We start from the raw sequence: 15693 nt of genomic DNA, 5'->3' as shown, positions 1-15693 counted from the left end.
TCCAAATTAAGCTAAATTCACTTAATTAGATCCTAATTAGACACACTAGTAGGCTCATAAATATTTTTAATAATTATTTTCGAACTTATTTCACTAAGACGGAAGCCCTATAACTCACTTTTCCGGTGCCCGTGAATTTCAGGTCATTACATTTCGGTCAATATCAGCTTGTAATAGTGCATACTGGTTGATACAAAATTTTAACATTTTAAACTAATTTTTAAATTTTTTTTCTTAACCATTTTCATTTTTCAAAATTACGTTTAAAATGAAAAGTTGTTAAATTGAATTATTCAACCTAATTAATAATTTTAAAATTTATATTTATATAAAAATATATTTATATGGATATAATTAATATATATTTGCATGTTAATATAATATATACTTTATTTTTTAACCAAAATAACATATAATTGATCAAAAATTAAAATAAAACTATAAATATATATGTGAAAAATATTTAAATTTAAATATAATTTATCAAAAAACTATAAGTTAAATTATAAATATATAAAAAAGATTTAAAAAATCTGAAATAATACATTGAAACCGAGAGTAACATGTAGTAATACCAAGATAAAAAAGAATGGAAGCAGCGGAAGTGAGTGCGTTGATCCAACTAACCCCTCACCCACCATCTTTCCAATTCCCTGCTGGTTTCTACAGATTTGGTATTTTCCCCTTTTCTTTAGTGCAAAAACTCCAACCATAATTCCTCAAAACGCTATAAATCATTTAAAAATCAATGCTAAATTCATACCTTCACATCTTCTTTTCCTAAATATTATATATGTAAAAAAAAAAACATCACTAAATTTTACATAAATGCCCAAATTTATTTATAAATAAGGCTGCATTTATTTTATGGAAATTGATTGATAGAAAACGTTTTCTGTGTATGTGTGTGTTTTTTTTTTAAATGAAGAAAAGGTCAACAAAAAATGATTTTTAAATCCAACGGAAAATAAATTCATTTTTCAGTAAATTAATTTATTATTGTGAAAAAGATAAGTATTTTTTAGAAAAGAGTTTATATGTGAATAGTTTTTATTTTTATATAAAAATTAACTTGAATCAAGTTTCATATTATTATATTAATAATTTTTATTTTTATTTTTAAAAATATTTAAAAATATGAAAATATTGATATCAAATATTATAATATTTAATATCATTAAAAATTCATATTTAATTATTTATATTTATTAATATAATAAATTATTTAATATTTATTTAGTTTCATTTATCCCTTCCAAATTTAATCCGTCGATATTCATTTTCATATATATGTAATATAAATTAAGTTTTAATTAAAAATTATTTATTATTAAATTTATATATAATAATTTATATTATTATAAAATAAAATTTGATGGTTAAAAAAATATTATAATATTTTATAACAAATATATTTATGTTGTGCTTGTTTTATTAAAAACAACTTTTAAAAAATTACTATAGAAAAATTTGTCAAACAATAAAAAAAATATTTTACATCATTCACCAAAAAAAAAATTATCATTTAAAAAAAAAATCTTAACTCATTTTCTAAAAACCATTAATTCAACAAACAACTACACCAATAATGCATTTTATATATATATAGTTGCCTGCTTCTTACAACCCATAATTTTTGTTCCTGTCTCACTTTCCTACTCAAACACATCCCTTTCTAGCTCTTCTTCTTTCCCTTCCCTTGTGTAAGGTAATGCCATAAATCCATCCGCATGATATGAATATAATATTCTTCATTGTTATTAATATGTTAAGAATCAATGGTGTTTCTCTTGTTTTAACAGGTTTTCAAATGGCGGACTTCAAGCATGGTGAAGACGACCACGAGGTAAGATTCACTACCACACACTGTTTTCTTCTTCCAAAGACCTCCCTGCCGGAATTTTATTACTACGTTTTCAAATAAGAAAATTATAATTTGATGAAGCGAAGCCCATTTGAATTCCATGTTTTCACGAACAGAGCTGAGTCCCATCTAATCTAAGCCTTCAACTGTTTTTTTTTTTAAAATATGATTGATGAATGAATCAACGGTTCTAATGTTCCACATGTGAAGCTCACATGGAATTGGGTTTATCCTAACATAAACTCTCTTTTATTTGGTAATAAATTATTTAATTAATTTCCAAAACTAAAAATAATACTCATATAAAAACCCTTAATTAATTTTATTATCTCTAAATCCATTCACTTTAATTAGAAATCATATTTATCAATTAATAAATTATATTGTAAAAGTAATTTTGTAATTTTTTTATAAAATATCTTCAAACAAAATAACTATAACCACCTATTATTATAAATAAAAAAAATCTGTAACAACTACCTTAAAATTTCCCTTCTAAAAAAACCACTTCAAAAAAAAAAAACCCTTTAAATCGTATTGTGATGAAGTTATTTAAATTAAAATAAAATCCGAAACTGGGCTCATAACGGCTATTTGTGATTTTGTTTGGTACGATTTATGGTGGCAAAGCAATTCAATTTGTCAATCATATCTAGTACATGTAGGGCCACCCATATCAACGGCTGTCATGATGACACGACAGTTCTGACGGGATGACGTGTATTATGAGACATTATATTCTGGAAATGTGGGCAGTGATTATTCGTACTACCACAACCGCACGTTTATATGGTGCTAGTTAACCTGTCACCCAATCTCACGTCATCCGTTCCTATTTTTTACTTTTTCTTTAATTATAATCTATAAATAATGTTTTAAAGAGGTATAATGATAAATTTAATCGTTAATGTTTACTTTTCTATCAATTTGGTCTTTATTCTTTTAAAAGTAGTTTAATTTGATTATAAACTTTTTTAGAAAGAGTCAAATTATTATTTTTAATTAAAATACTGATTAAAATGTTAGATTCTTAAACATGACAATCTACATATACTTGATACTTTTTATAAACTTTTTAATTGTTTTATTTTTAAATTATTTATTGGCATGACATATAAGACAAATAATGTCATATCAGCATGAAATACACCTGAATTGTTATATAGGTTGCCATCCCAACATCATCAAAAAATCAATGTTTTAGTCAACATTTCCATTAAAAGTGTTATATGATTCCTTTTAAAAAATTAATGATCAAATTTAACTAAAGAAAATAAAAACTAAATTAACAAAAAAAATATCCATAGCCATTTAAATATCTAATAAAAAGTAAAATTTTGAGTAGATCATATTAATAAAAAAAATATACATTTTTGATATATATGTTATGATTAATTTCTTATTGTTACTCACAACTTACTATGTATTGTTATAGTTGACAAAGATTGAGGCTCTAGATTTTTAAATTTTAAGTTCAAGTTCCATAATTTGTAATTGTAATTTTGGATCTCTCATTTTGTGGATTAATTCAGCTTTAGTCTAATTTTTAGTTTATCTTTTTTAAACAAGGTCGATTCATTTTATCACATATTATTATTTAATTATAAAAAATAAATAAATAATTCAAACCCCACAATCAAGTATGAATGTCGAGTGAATAAACTTATCATCATTTTTGTTTTTCAGAATTTTAAAAAATAGTGAATGCGTAATTTATATTACAGGGAAAAGCAGCGGCCAAGAAATATGGAGGCCTGGTACCAAAGAAGCCGCCCTTAATCTCAAAGGTATAAATAAATAAATAAAAATATTTGTTTTTGAAGGTTTAAATTAAAATAAATATATGTAGGACCATGAACGTGCTTTCTTTGATTCCGCAGACTGGGCTCTATGTAAGGTATTTCTCACATTTCAGATTTATATATTCTTCAATTTATTTACAATAATTATCGTTTAATATTTAAATAATATATCATTTTCCTCATGCAATGTAATGATAATATAAGTGGGTGAAAATTATTGTTTATCAAATATCTATTATATATTAAATTATTATTGAATTTGTGTCACGAGTTAAATCAATATCAATTTAATTAAAAATTTATTTTTTATAAAGTAATAAATATATCTATGAAGTTTTTGCTTTTTCCCAAAATAAAATTAGAAGTTAATTACATAGTACGATTTGAACCTAGGTGATTGGATATCTCAAAATTTTGATTTTACCCATTTCAACTAAACCTATTCATGAGTCGAGTCACTTGTCTTGGCCCGAAGGCTCACACAAAAAGTGAGAGGATCTGAGTAAAAATATAGACAAAAAAATAGGCTTAGAGAAAAACAATAAAGCATGTTTAGGAAACGGGCCAAACCTCAAGTAAGGTCTTTTTGGCCCTCTAGCTCGGCCCGGCCTGAATTTGTCAAAAAAACTGTCTTTTTTTTTATTGTTTTACTGCTATTTTCTTGTTATTTTCTCGCTATTTTTTCTACTATTTTGTTGTTCTTCTTTGAATATTGTATAACTCTTTTTTTTTTGTTAATTTTGTTACTATTTTAGAGGCATTTGCTTGTTAATTTGTACCTATCTTAGTGTTATTTAAGTATACATTTTTTTAAAAAATTTTATTTTTAATTTGTTGGGAAACATTTATTTTAATTTTTTTATATTTTTGATGTCTTATATATATTTTAAATTTCCATACAAAATTTAATACGGGCGGACTGAGTCCAAGTTTTAACATTTTTATTCGGGTCGGACTTGGATAAAATTTTAAACTCATTTTTCAAGCTGAGTCGCGCCCAAACCTAAGATTTATAAATATATGTTGTATATGATTTTTTATGCACATTGTGAGTGCGTTATAATCTAGTGCCTATAAAATTGTTTATATTAAAAATATACAAGAATTTAATTAAATTGATAAAGTTGAGACTTTAAAAACTATCGTAGCTTGTTTTCAAATCAAATGATATGTTAGATTTAAATTTATTTTTGTCAAATCATATCATTTAACAACATAGGAGAAGAATTTTTAATTTAAAATAAACTTTTGATTCAAATGATATAATTTTAAATTTTTAAACAAGTTTTCTAATTTATTTTTTTAACAATTCATTTCAATTTTTTAACAATTTATCTAATTATCTTAGGAACTTTATTTAATTTAATCTAAATAGATTAATATATATTTTAAATTATCTAAAAACATATAATACATAATAAAATTTTAAAAAATATTCTATTATTATTATTTTTATCTGGCTGGGACTATATACTTTTTAAATAATTTAAAATTAGATAAATTATCTAACATTTATAAAATCTATTATTTTTTACATTTATGAAATCTTATTTATCCCCTTACAAATATGTACATATGTTAAAATATGGTATAAAGATAAATTTATTCATCAACGTTTATTTGTTTTCATCATTTTGACCCTCAGCTTTTAAATTTAAATTAAATTGCTTTTTTTTCTAACGAAAAATCTAACTAAACTGTTAAAATTTTAATGACATTGATGTGACATCTCACGTGACGCTTTATATAACTTCACTGTTAACATGAATAAATATTCTTAAAGTTCTTATGAATTTTTTTTTTATTTTTATTTTTTTATTCTTTTTTAAAATTTGTATGAATTATACTTGCATTGCCACATTAATGACCCAATCAATACCGTTAAAATTTTAACATTTTAATTAGTTTTTCGTGAAAAAGACATGCAATTCGAGTAAATTGTAAAGATTGAGAGCCAAAACCCCAAAAAAAGAATAAAAATGAGCTAAAATTATCTTTATGCCTTAAAATATTGGTATATTGTGATTATCTATTAATTGCTTATATTTTAGCAAAGATTGAACCATTTATGTTTATTTTTCTATATTTTTTTCTTTTTAATTTTCCATTATTTTATTTTAATTTTAAAATTTCTAAGGAGACGTATATTATAATTAATAGCTAAAATATGAATTTTTTTTTAATATATCATCACCATCTTTGGTGTTTTGATCAAGATAACCAAATATTATTTTGGTTATAATTGTATTTTTAATTAAGGTAAGTTAATAAATAATTTTATAATTTATTAAGATACTAAATCTTCATTTATTTTTTTACTATTTATTTATCAAAACATTTAAACAAACCAGATAATTTTTTATATTTTAAAATTATGAAAAAAAAATCTCTTATATTGTTTATTTAAAAGTTGTAACTATTTAAAATTTATTAAGATAGTATTTTTACTATTTTTTATTTATAAAAAAATTTAAATAAATAAGATGAATTTTTATATTTTAAAATTATGAAAAAAATCTCTTATTTATTTATTTAAAAGTTTTAATTATTTATTAAGACTGCATTTGAAAGAGATGATTTTAAATTTTTAGTTATTTATAAATTTGTATTTTAAAGGGATTTAGACTTTAGATTTTAAGTTTGATTATTCTTAGGTTTTTTGTTTTTTCAAAGTTAAAACTCTAGCACCTTTTTTTAGGTTTTAGAGCTATATTTTTTAAAAAATAGTACATGTTATCATTTTCAGGTTAGTTTTGGAGTTGTCCTAGTTATTGAATCACAGACATAGTAGCGGTATTATATAACCTTTTTTTTTATGTCTAACCATACTCTTGAGCCTGGAATCAAGTGCGAAGTCATGTAGAGGCTAAGGGGCTATGGCCCCCAAAGTTTAATTTTTTTCAATTCAATCCTTTGTAAATATACTATTATTCTCCAAAAAATATAAATAGGCCTTTTCAAGGTTTAAGATTTTTGCAATTCCCCCTTTTGTATATATATTATAGTCCTTCTAACAATATAAGTAGGCCCCTTCAATATTTTTATAGTTGATAAAAAATAAAGGGAAAATCTTCTTAAAGAAGCTAAACTACACGCGATGACTTTTGAATGATGTTTTTGTTAAATAACAATAAATTAATTTTTATTTAATATTTTACTTAAAATAATATTTTATAAGTAATATAATAATATAATAATATATATAAAGAAAACAAAATAAAAGAAAAATCTTCATCATTTTTCCTCCAAAATTTAAGTATAAGGTATGTTTTTCTCCAAACTTTTCATAGATTTTGAATCTTTAAAGGTTGTTTTATATATATATATGTAGCAATGGTTTTTTAATTTATCAAGTGTATTAAAAGTTGTCATTAAAGAATATTGATGGAAGATTATAAAATTAAGAGAAATGTGTATCTTTTTTGATGGAAAATAATTATGAGACTATTTCTAACTTGTTAGAAGTGTAAAAAAGAAACAAAAATAGCTAAATAATGTTATAGTAAGTTTCGGCCAAAGTGAAGAGGAAGAAGAAAACCTTGGTCATTTTATTTAAAATTATGTCAAATGATAACTTGTAGAGCAGTGAGCATTTTGGTGGAAGCGGAATCAAAAATGGTTAACGGAGTCGAAAGTTATGTGGCTTTTAGATCAGGAAATTTAAGTTGTCAACTTGATAAACCATGTATATGTTTCGAATGCTTTACTATATCTAGCTATTTTAATTTTATTTTTATAAATTTTGAATGATTTAATTAGTATTTAAAATGTTATGTTTCGAATTGAAAGCTATTATTTAAATTATATGTTTAAATCGATTGTTAAGTTGGAATGCTACTTCTTTTGAATCGATTGTTTATATGTTTAAATATATTGTTACATAGCAAGTCTAATTTTAGCTTCTCCAAGATTAACATCTTAACTCCACCACAGTCTGAAATTTGGTGATGAGACGAAGTCTTAGTTTTTAAGATTTTTCTTAGGGTTAGTCCTAGAACTTTAAATGATAGATGTCTAGCCAACCTAGTTCAATTTGATTAGTGACGACTCTACTAAATTTGATTTGTAAGATCACGTCTCGTGTCTAGCGTACACTTTAAGTCACCATACTCTCTGTGTGGACATTATAACATTATATTTTTATTTATTATTATGCTTTACTTCCACAAGTCACCCAAATATGTTTTTATTATTAAATAGTAACTTAACTCAAACTGAATAACTTAATCTTTAGACATGTTCAAATTGCAACTTCATATTTTTATACTATTTTTGCTCTGATTTTATTTTCCTCTTCTTGTTTGAATAGCAAGGAGCAGGAGTTAATAAAATATCAACCGTGGCAATAGAGACTTTGAGACCAAAGCTTAAGGTATTATATATATATATCATCAGTTTTGAATAGGGGTGTTCAATCGGTTAACCGATCCGAAATAACATTAACCGATCCGAAATAACATTAACCGAATTAACCGACCTTTCAAAATTTTTAACCGTTAACCGAACCGAAATTTTTTCGGTTAATTCGGTCAGTTAACCGAATTAACCGAAAATTATATATTTTTTATTTTTGGTTAAAATAAGTATAAAATTAACCGAATTAACTGAATTACCCAAATTAACCGAATTAACTGCATTATTTGTATAAAATTATATATATTTTTATTTTTATTTTTATTTATTAAATTATTTGTAATTTTTATAATTGGGTTGGGTTGGGTGCTTGGGTTAATATATATTAGATTGGGTATTTGGGTTTTTGTTGAATTGGATTTGAATAAATAGTGGGCTATTTATATATTATAAATTTATTTATTAATATTTTCGGTTAAACCGAAAATATTCGGTGAACCGACCGGTTTCGAACCGAATTAACCGTTAACTGAAAACTCAAAAAATTATTAACCGACCCCTGATCGAATTAATTTGGTTAACCGACCGATTAACCGAATCCGGTCGGTTAACCGAATTTTTTCAGTTTTACCCGAATTTTGCACACCCCTAGTTTTGAATACACCTAATTAAAATTTTTAAAAAATTTTAAGAATCTTAGTGAGAACTTTCACGAATTTTGATAGATTTAATTAAAACTTTCAAAAATTTTAGAGATTTTATAAAAAAATTAAAAAATTTTGAAAAATCTAATTAAAATTTAAAAAATTAAAAATATATATATAATTATAATTTTCAAAAACTTTGGAGAGTCTAATGAGGATCTGCCTCTATATATTATTAATATATATGATATATATAGTTAAAGTTCGGACTTTTGTATTAAAAAAAAATTCAACCCAACTTAAAATATAATTCTCAAATTTTATCAAAACTAATTCATATTTATAAATAACCAATTTAAATCCATTAAAGCCGCTCATTAATTTTATTGATTTAAGTTTATTTAGGGTAATGAAACTTAAATCAATAATTATTTTTTATTTTTTTCATCCACATCGCAAATATATAATAAATTTATATATATATATATGAACACAGACAAAAGAAAAAAGAAAACAATCCTCCTACATAAATAAACATGTAATATATAAGATTGTATTTTATTTGAATTATGTAATATATAAAATTACATAATTGTAAAGAACACCACACCCTCAGTTACCTCCAAGAAGACCTGCTTGCACTTCTGGTGGAGATAACACTGAGTTATTGATAATTTATATGTATGTATATATTCTCTTTTCTTGAATGAATTATTTTGGGATACATGATCAATAACTTGTGATTGACTTTTGTTTCAGGTGCAGTAGATCTGAAACAAATAATTTGACGAAGTTTGCTTTTTTTTTTTATAGTGATGAAATTTGATACATTGCTATGATCACTACTATCTTTTAATAATAATAATAATAAATGTCTTCAATTTAAGGTTAAAATATTTGTTTTGATGGATAAATTTAATTTATTATTTAATATTTAAAAATATGGTTGTTGATCGAGTCTTAGCTTAATTGTCATAAGTCTTGTTGTCACCGTAAGAGGATGTGAATTTGAATGTGTTAAGCCATTATCTTCCTATTTATAGATTGAGAAAGACCATGAATAATTCTAGATATTATGAAACGATCAAATTAAATAAATATAAAAGTATGCAAAAAAGCTAGATTAATTAAATGTAAATATATACATATATTTTAGTACCAAGAATCTCATCCCTTAAACCTTCCCTCACAAGGATAGGTTTTGCATACCCATTAATATTGTTTGCTTCTCTTCGACTTTGGTTTAAAATTGAAAATCAAATCAAATAGAGGAACACAACCCAATCACAATAAGAAGGATCAGCTAACAACCATATGATTTATTTCCAAAATATTAATGAAATACATGAACCACATGATTAAGGTTTAATCTTCATATCTCTCAATCTCTAAACCCACATGGGAATACTTTTGACGGTATCTGCATACCCAAAGAACCCATAATCTCTACTCTTATTCATACTACAAACATGTTGAAACCCAAAATGTAACACGTTGTTAAGAGCTGCTGCACATGTAATTTCCTCCAATTTCGTCTTATACAATCCATGCATTACCACTATTTCATCCCATACCTTGCTTTTCTCCTTCATCAACTCAACAAAATCAAAGTTTTCCAACTCCACGAAAGGGATAAATTCGAGATCAAATATGTCGCACAATTTTTTCCATAAGCTTTCCAAGTGAACATGTCACCGTTAGTGCAATTAAAGGCTTGGTTCTTGGCACTGGGAGTCACTGCGGCCCATATATGCTGCTCGGCGAGCACGCGTGCATCGGACATGTCGCAAAAATGCTCCCATGTGTACCGGGTACCTGGGTATCGAAACGGTAAACCCTCGTATCGACATATCAATGCGTACACAGACAATGTAAGTAGCGCGTTGTACACGCTTCTCGACGACGCGCCTATTATGATCGACGAGCGGTGCACAGAGTAGGTCAATGATGACGCGTATGACTCCAAAAGATCGTCTAGCGCGTAGTAAAAGTTGGGGTAAGGCAAGCGGGGCAAATCCTCCCTAAACGGTGGTTCATGGGGTTCGAGACCCTTGTCCGCCTCCGTCGGATCATGTATCGGACCCATGTATTGTTGGGTACCTGTCTGAACCGTGACATGGCTGAGCCTTGAACCGGTTCCGTTGCTGCCCGGGCCGCTCTTCAAAACATCGAGAACGTTGGATAACATAGTTGCGTTAACTGTAACATTTACTTGTTCACTTTCATGAACTTGGATTGCCACCCAGAAAACATGGGTGACTTCGCCGGAGATTGGAGTGAGTGTATCAGCAGTGTTTCCGGCGTCGGTGGCGTCAAAAGCGAAGTATTTGTCGAGGAGCGAGGAAGGGAACCAAGTTGGTATGGGACGTGAAGCCGAGCCATAAATTTTCCAAGGACCGCCGAGGGCACTGGGGCTCTTCAAGGCTTCAGCTAAGCTCAACCCCGCCATGCCGGTGACGCCGACAATGAGTGCAACAAAGGGTTGGTGGGAATCGGCCATATTGGGAGCTAAGAGAGACATAGTGGGAACAGTGAAAACAAAGTGTGGATCAAGAGACAACACGTATGAGAGATACTTATAATTGCTAATAGATAAATTAGTCCTCCAGGGTTGGGTGGGTTGGGCTAAATTCGGTCGAGCATATTAATGTATGTTTATTTAGGTTGGTTGGATTTAAAACATGAGTAAAAAATTTTGTTTAAATTTATTCGTATTTTTAAAAGATTAATCTAAATATATTTTAGACTCGTATATATTATTTTTTAAATTTAAAAATATTTATATTATATTATTTTAATATTTAATAAAATTTTATATTTTTTTATTTATTGTAAATTTTATATAGTCATCTTAATATTATTTTAATATTTATATTAGAGTAGTATTATGTATTTAGTATAGGTTTATTCTTTTTATGTGTTTTAAATTATATAATATTTAAAAATATAATATAGAATATTATAAACTTAAAAATAGACCGGGCCAAGCTCGAGCCTTTAATATTCAAGTCAGAGCTTGACCATATTTTAAATGGGTCTATTTTTTTTGCATAATTCTATTTTTTGGGCCTAATATTTGTGCTAATGGGTTAGGTCGGTTGGGCTAGATTCAGGTTAAATTAGTGCTAATCGGTTAGGTCGGGATGGGTTAGATTCAGGTCAAGTTTAAGCATCATATTAACATATTTGATGTATATTTAAGTTCGGTCTGGTTTGAAATATAGGTCTAAAAATTTGCCCAAATCCACCCCTAATTGTAAAAGACTATCTCAAACTCATTTTACGCCCCTATATTATTTTTAAAATTTAAAAAATATATATTTATATTATACTATTTTAATATTTAATAAAATTATATTTTTTTATTGAAAGTTTTTATATAGTCATCTTAACATTATTTGAATGTTTATATTAGATTAGTATTATATATTTAGTATATGTTTATTTTTTTAATGTGTTTTAAATTATATAATATTTTAAAATAACATAATATAAAATACTATAAATTTAAAAATAGACCAAGTCAAGCTCGAGCTTGACCCATATTTTAAACGGGACTAATTTTTTCTATAAGCCTATTTTTAAGTTTAATATTCTTACGTAAATCCTTTTAAATTTGAGATAAACCTTTATACCTACACGAATAACTCAACATATCAACTTATGTAATATATTCCACACATTAGATATCCCTTGTCACGGTTAAACATTGACAGCTGGTAAGAAGAAATCAAAGAAAACAAATATATACTATTATTTATATTTTATTGAATTGTCGAAATGACTTTTATAAAGTAAGTAATTTGTATTATGAATACATTTTTGTTTTTTTATAATTTTCTATTAAATCATTAAAAATTGGTGTCTAACAATGTTTGAACTTAAGCCTACAAGGTCTAAGCTTTTAGTTTTATCACAAAAATCAAAGCTTCAATTTTATTATTATAAAGTTTTCGTAAATATATTTTATATTAATTTATTTCACTTATATAATGAGTATACAATAATATAGAGGCTTGCTTATAGGGGATTTGTATACAAGGGCTCGCCTATAAGGGGTTCGCATGGGGGTTTACGTAGAGATTATCTACTTTCTAGCACTTCAATTGATTATACACAATGATTTAGGTTTAGATTCCACGCCTCATTTGAAAACACAACAAAAAACCTCTAACTTAGATGAGGAGATCGACGATCTACTGGAAGGAGAGGAACAATTTTGAAAATCTTTGAAATCCTAAGTTGAAAATTGATTTGTCAATGGAGGAGAAAATAAAGAACTTTGAGAGCTTTTATTGAAAAATTCTCTAGATAAAATTTCTAGGGCTTGAAAAGATTGACTATTTATAAAACTTTTTTTTCCTAATTGAAATAGGTTTTAGGAATTCATGTAGAATTAGGATTGGTTTAAATTAAGGACTAAATTAGAAAAAAACAATTTTTGGGATGGGCTAGTTGGAAAAATCTGGCACTTTTTTGGGATAAAAATAAGAAAATAAAATATTTTGGTTGAAATGTGTAAAAAGGGTTTCAACTGGGGACCTATGGGTAAGCTAAAGCTTTACCAATGAACCAACAAGTTTATTCTTGTTAAATCCTCAACAAAAAATAAATTTTAAGACATACTAAGTTCTCTTACCCTGTAACACCCCTAACTTGTATCTGTCATCGAAACAGGGTTACAAAGTATTACCGAGGTTTACAGAATAATTACAGATAATTCATGTTAAATACTATTCATTTTCGAAACTAGTCATATTGTCTCTTGAATGAACCCTCGAGGCCCATTATAAATGTTGGAATCAAGTCGGGACTAAATTGGGAACTCAGGAAATTTTTTGCAAAATTTCATAATTTCTTTTATATACAAAGGTCACACACTCGTGTGGATAGGCCGTGTGGCATATGAAATAAGTCACACGGCCATGTCCCCAGCCCGTGTAACTCTATAACTTACAAAACATTAAGGTGCAGGTTTCACACGGTCAAGACGTATGCCTTTGTTCTAGGCCGTGTAGCACTCACGGCTGAGACACATGCCCGTATGCCAAATTCTAAGCATTCTATTTCTAAGTTTTAAGATGCAGGGGACACACGGCCAAACCACATGCCCATATGCCAGGCCGTGTGTCACACACAGTCAAGACATACGCCCGTGTGTCTACCCGTGTGGACAAAATAAGGCCATCTCCTAACCTTATTTCTCACTCAAACCTTGTCATCAACCTGCTAAATCACTTACGCACATATATCAACCAATTGAAATATGATAACCAAGCTAATTTATTATCTAACATGAGATATTATTACATGCATTCATGCTTTTAATCTTTCCTTTTATAAGCTTACTCGTTTAACCTATCTCAATCAATCAATAATAAACATTTATATTATCATCATGAAATAATCTTAATATATTTATACCAAAACATAATCATTACTAGCCATTTCAAAGGCTACATTACAATAACCATTTACATTTACATACCAATATGGCCAATTAACCTATATATGTCATTATAACCATAATTGATTTACCATATGTACCGAAATGGGTCGATGGATAGTGTGAGTGATCTCCATCAAGCTTCCAATCCAACGAGCTTCCAATTTACTATAAAACAGGAAAATAAAACTAAGTAAGCATATAATGCTTAGTAAGTTCGTATAACATGGTGTAACACTCCTCACCCGTATTCAACACTTAAATAGGGTTATGGAGTATTACTGGACTTATAACACATTTAAATATACTTTTCACATGCATTTCATCAAATCATACAATCGTCATTCAATCTCAATTAATTTGTTCCTAATACGAGCCAATGAGGCCGTAAACATGCATTGGAAAAGGCACGGGACTAAATCAATGATTTATGAAACTTTTACGAAATTTAAAAAAAAATCAAAATAGGGGACACACACTCGTGTCCCAGCCCGTGTCCAACCCCGTGTAACTCTCTAACTTGGGTCACACGGCCAACACACATGCCCGTGTGGCTAGCCCGTGTGCCCTAAAAGTGGCCACATACGCCCGTGTGCCAGGCCATGTGCTAGGCCGTGCCAAACCTGTAGGGTATACTGACTTATGCCACACGGCCAAGTCACACGCCCGTGTGTGAGGCCATGTGGAGCATACTGACTTGATTTTAATTTCAACACTAAGGGACACACGGCCGTGTACTTGACCTGTGTCACACACGGCTGAGACACACACATGTGTCTCTTCCCGTGTGGACAAAAATAGACTATGTACTAAGCCAATTTGCCATCCAAATATACATATACCTACACAACCCAAATGTTACCAAACATAGCATCAATAGACATATAATTCACTTCCAAACGAAGCATGATTTATACCATTTCCAACATCAATCACTACAAAACATAAAAACCACATATAGTCATCTAATTTCATACCAATCCCTGACTTTTCAATTCACTAAATAACCATTATCAAATATGCATTATTTGACCTAATTTCACAAGCATACCTATATCCACAAATCATCAATTTACCATTCACAGTACCTATTATCATCAATCATCACATAACTAACAACCAACTCAATTCACAAGACATAACTATACCTATATGTACATTATTCAAACATACCAAACAAACCAAAATAAGCCATCACACATGGTTATATATATACATGCCAAAACATAAACATTTACAATACCAAATATATGGCCAATATCATTACCAAAACATAACCAAAATGACTCAAAGTTCTTATACTTGCCATATGACCGAAAACATAGTTTCAAAAGTACTAAAGTGTCGGTGGATAGTGTGATGTAGTCTTCGATGATCCCCGAGGCCGAGTTAACTTTGAAATCACTATAAAACATGGAAAAGCAATATATAGCTTAGTAAGATCGTATGTTAATAATAAGCAACTATCACCATTCATTAATCATTCAATAATAGAAAACAATAAACAACAATTCTATTAAATCTCAAAGCTAACAAATGATTATTCACATAACTTACCAAAGACTTATCAATTCCATAGTTTCA

General features: G+C 27.7%; 1 long non-coding RNA gene and 1 pseudogene across 8 annotated transcripts; one reads left to right on the top strand and one right to left on the bottom strand.

Annotated features, from left to right (window-relative positions):
- The first annotated feature begins 1472 nt into the window (after nt 1-1472).
- LOC107888946 (uncharacterized) lies at nt 1473-9549 on the top strand. 8 transcript variants are annotated; one of them, XR_005901781.1, is made up of 6 exons: nt 1585-1708; nt 1803-1846; nt 3589-3651; nt 3745-3761; nt 7976-8038; nt 9423-9549. It is a non-coding gene; the product is annotated as an uncharacterized lncRNA (long non-coding RNA). The 8 variants fall into 8 exon arrangements; XR_005901780.1 differs by having other exon boundaries at nt 3714-3756; XR_001681582.2 differs by having other exon boundaries at nt 1587-1708; nt 3714-3761.
- Nucleotides 9550-9960: 411 nt separating this feature from the next.
- LOC107888945 ((S)-8-oxocitronellyl enol synthase CYC2-like) lies at nt 9961-11255 on the bottom strand (annotated as a pseudogene).
- Between the last annotated feature and the right edge of the window lie 4438 nt (nt 11256-15693).

Source organism: Gossypium hirsutum, chromosome A09, assembly GCF_007990345.1.
Source record: "Gossypium hirsutum isolate 1008001.06 chromosome A09, Gossypium_hirsutum_v2.1, whole genome shotgun sequence".
NCBI lineage: Eukaryota > Viridiplantae > Streptophyta > Magnoliopsida > Malvales > Malvaceae > Gossypium > Gossypium hirsutum.
Note: the sequence above shows the minus strand (reverse complement) of the source record. Positions and strands in the feature narration are given on the sequence as shown.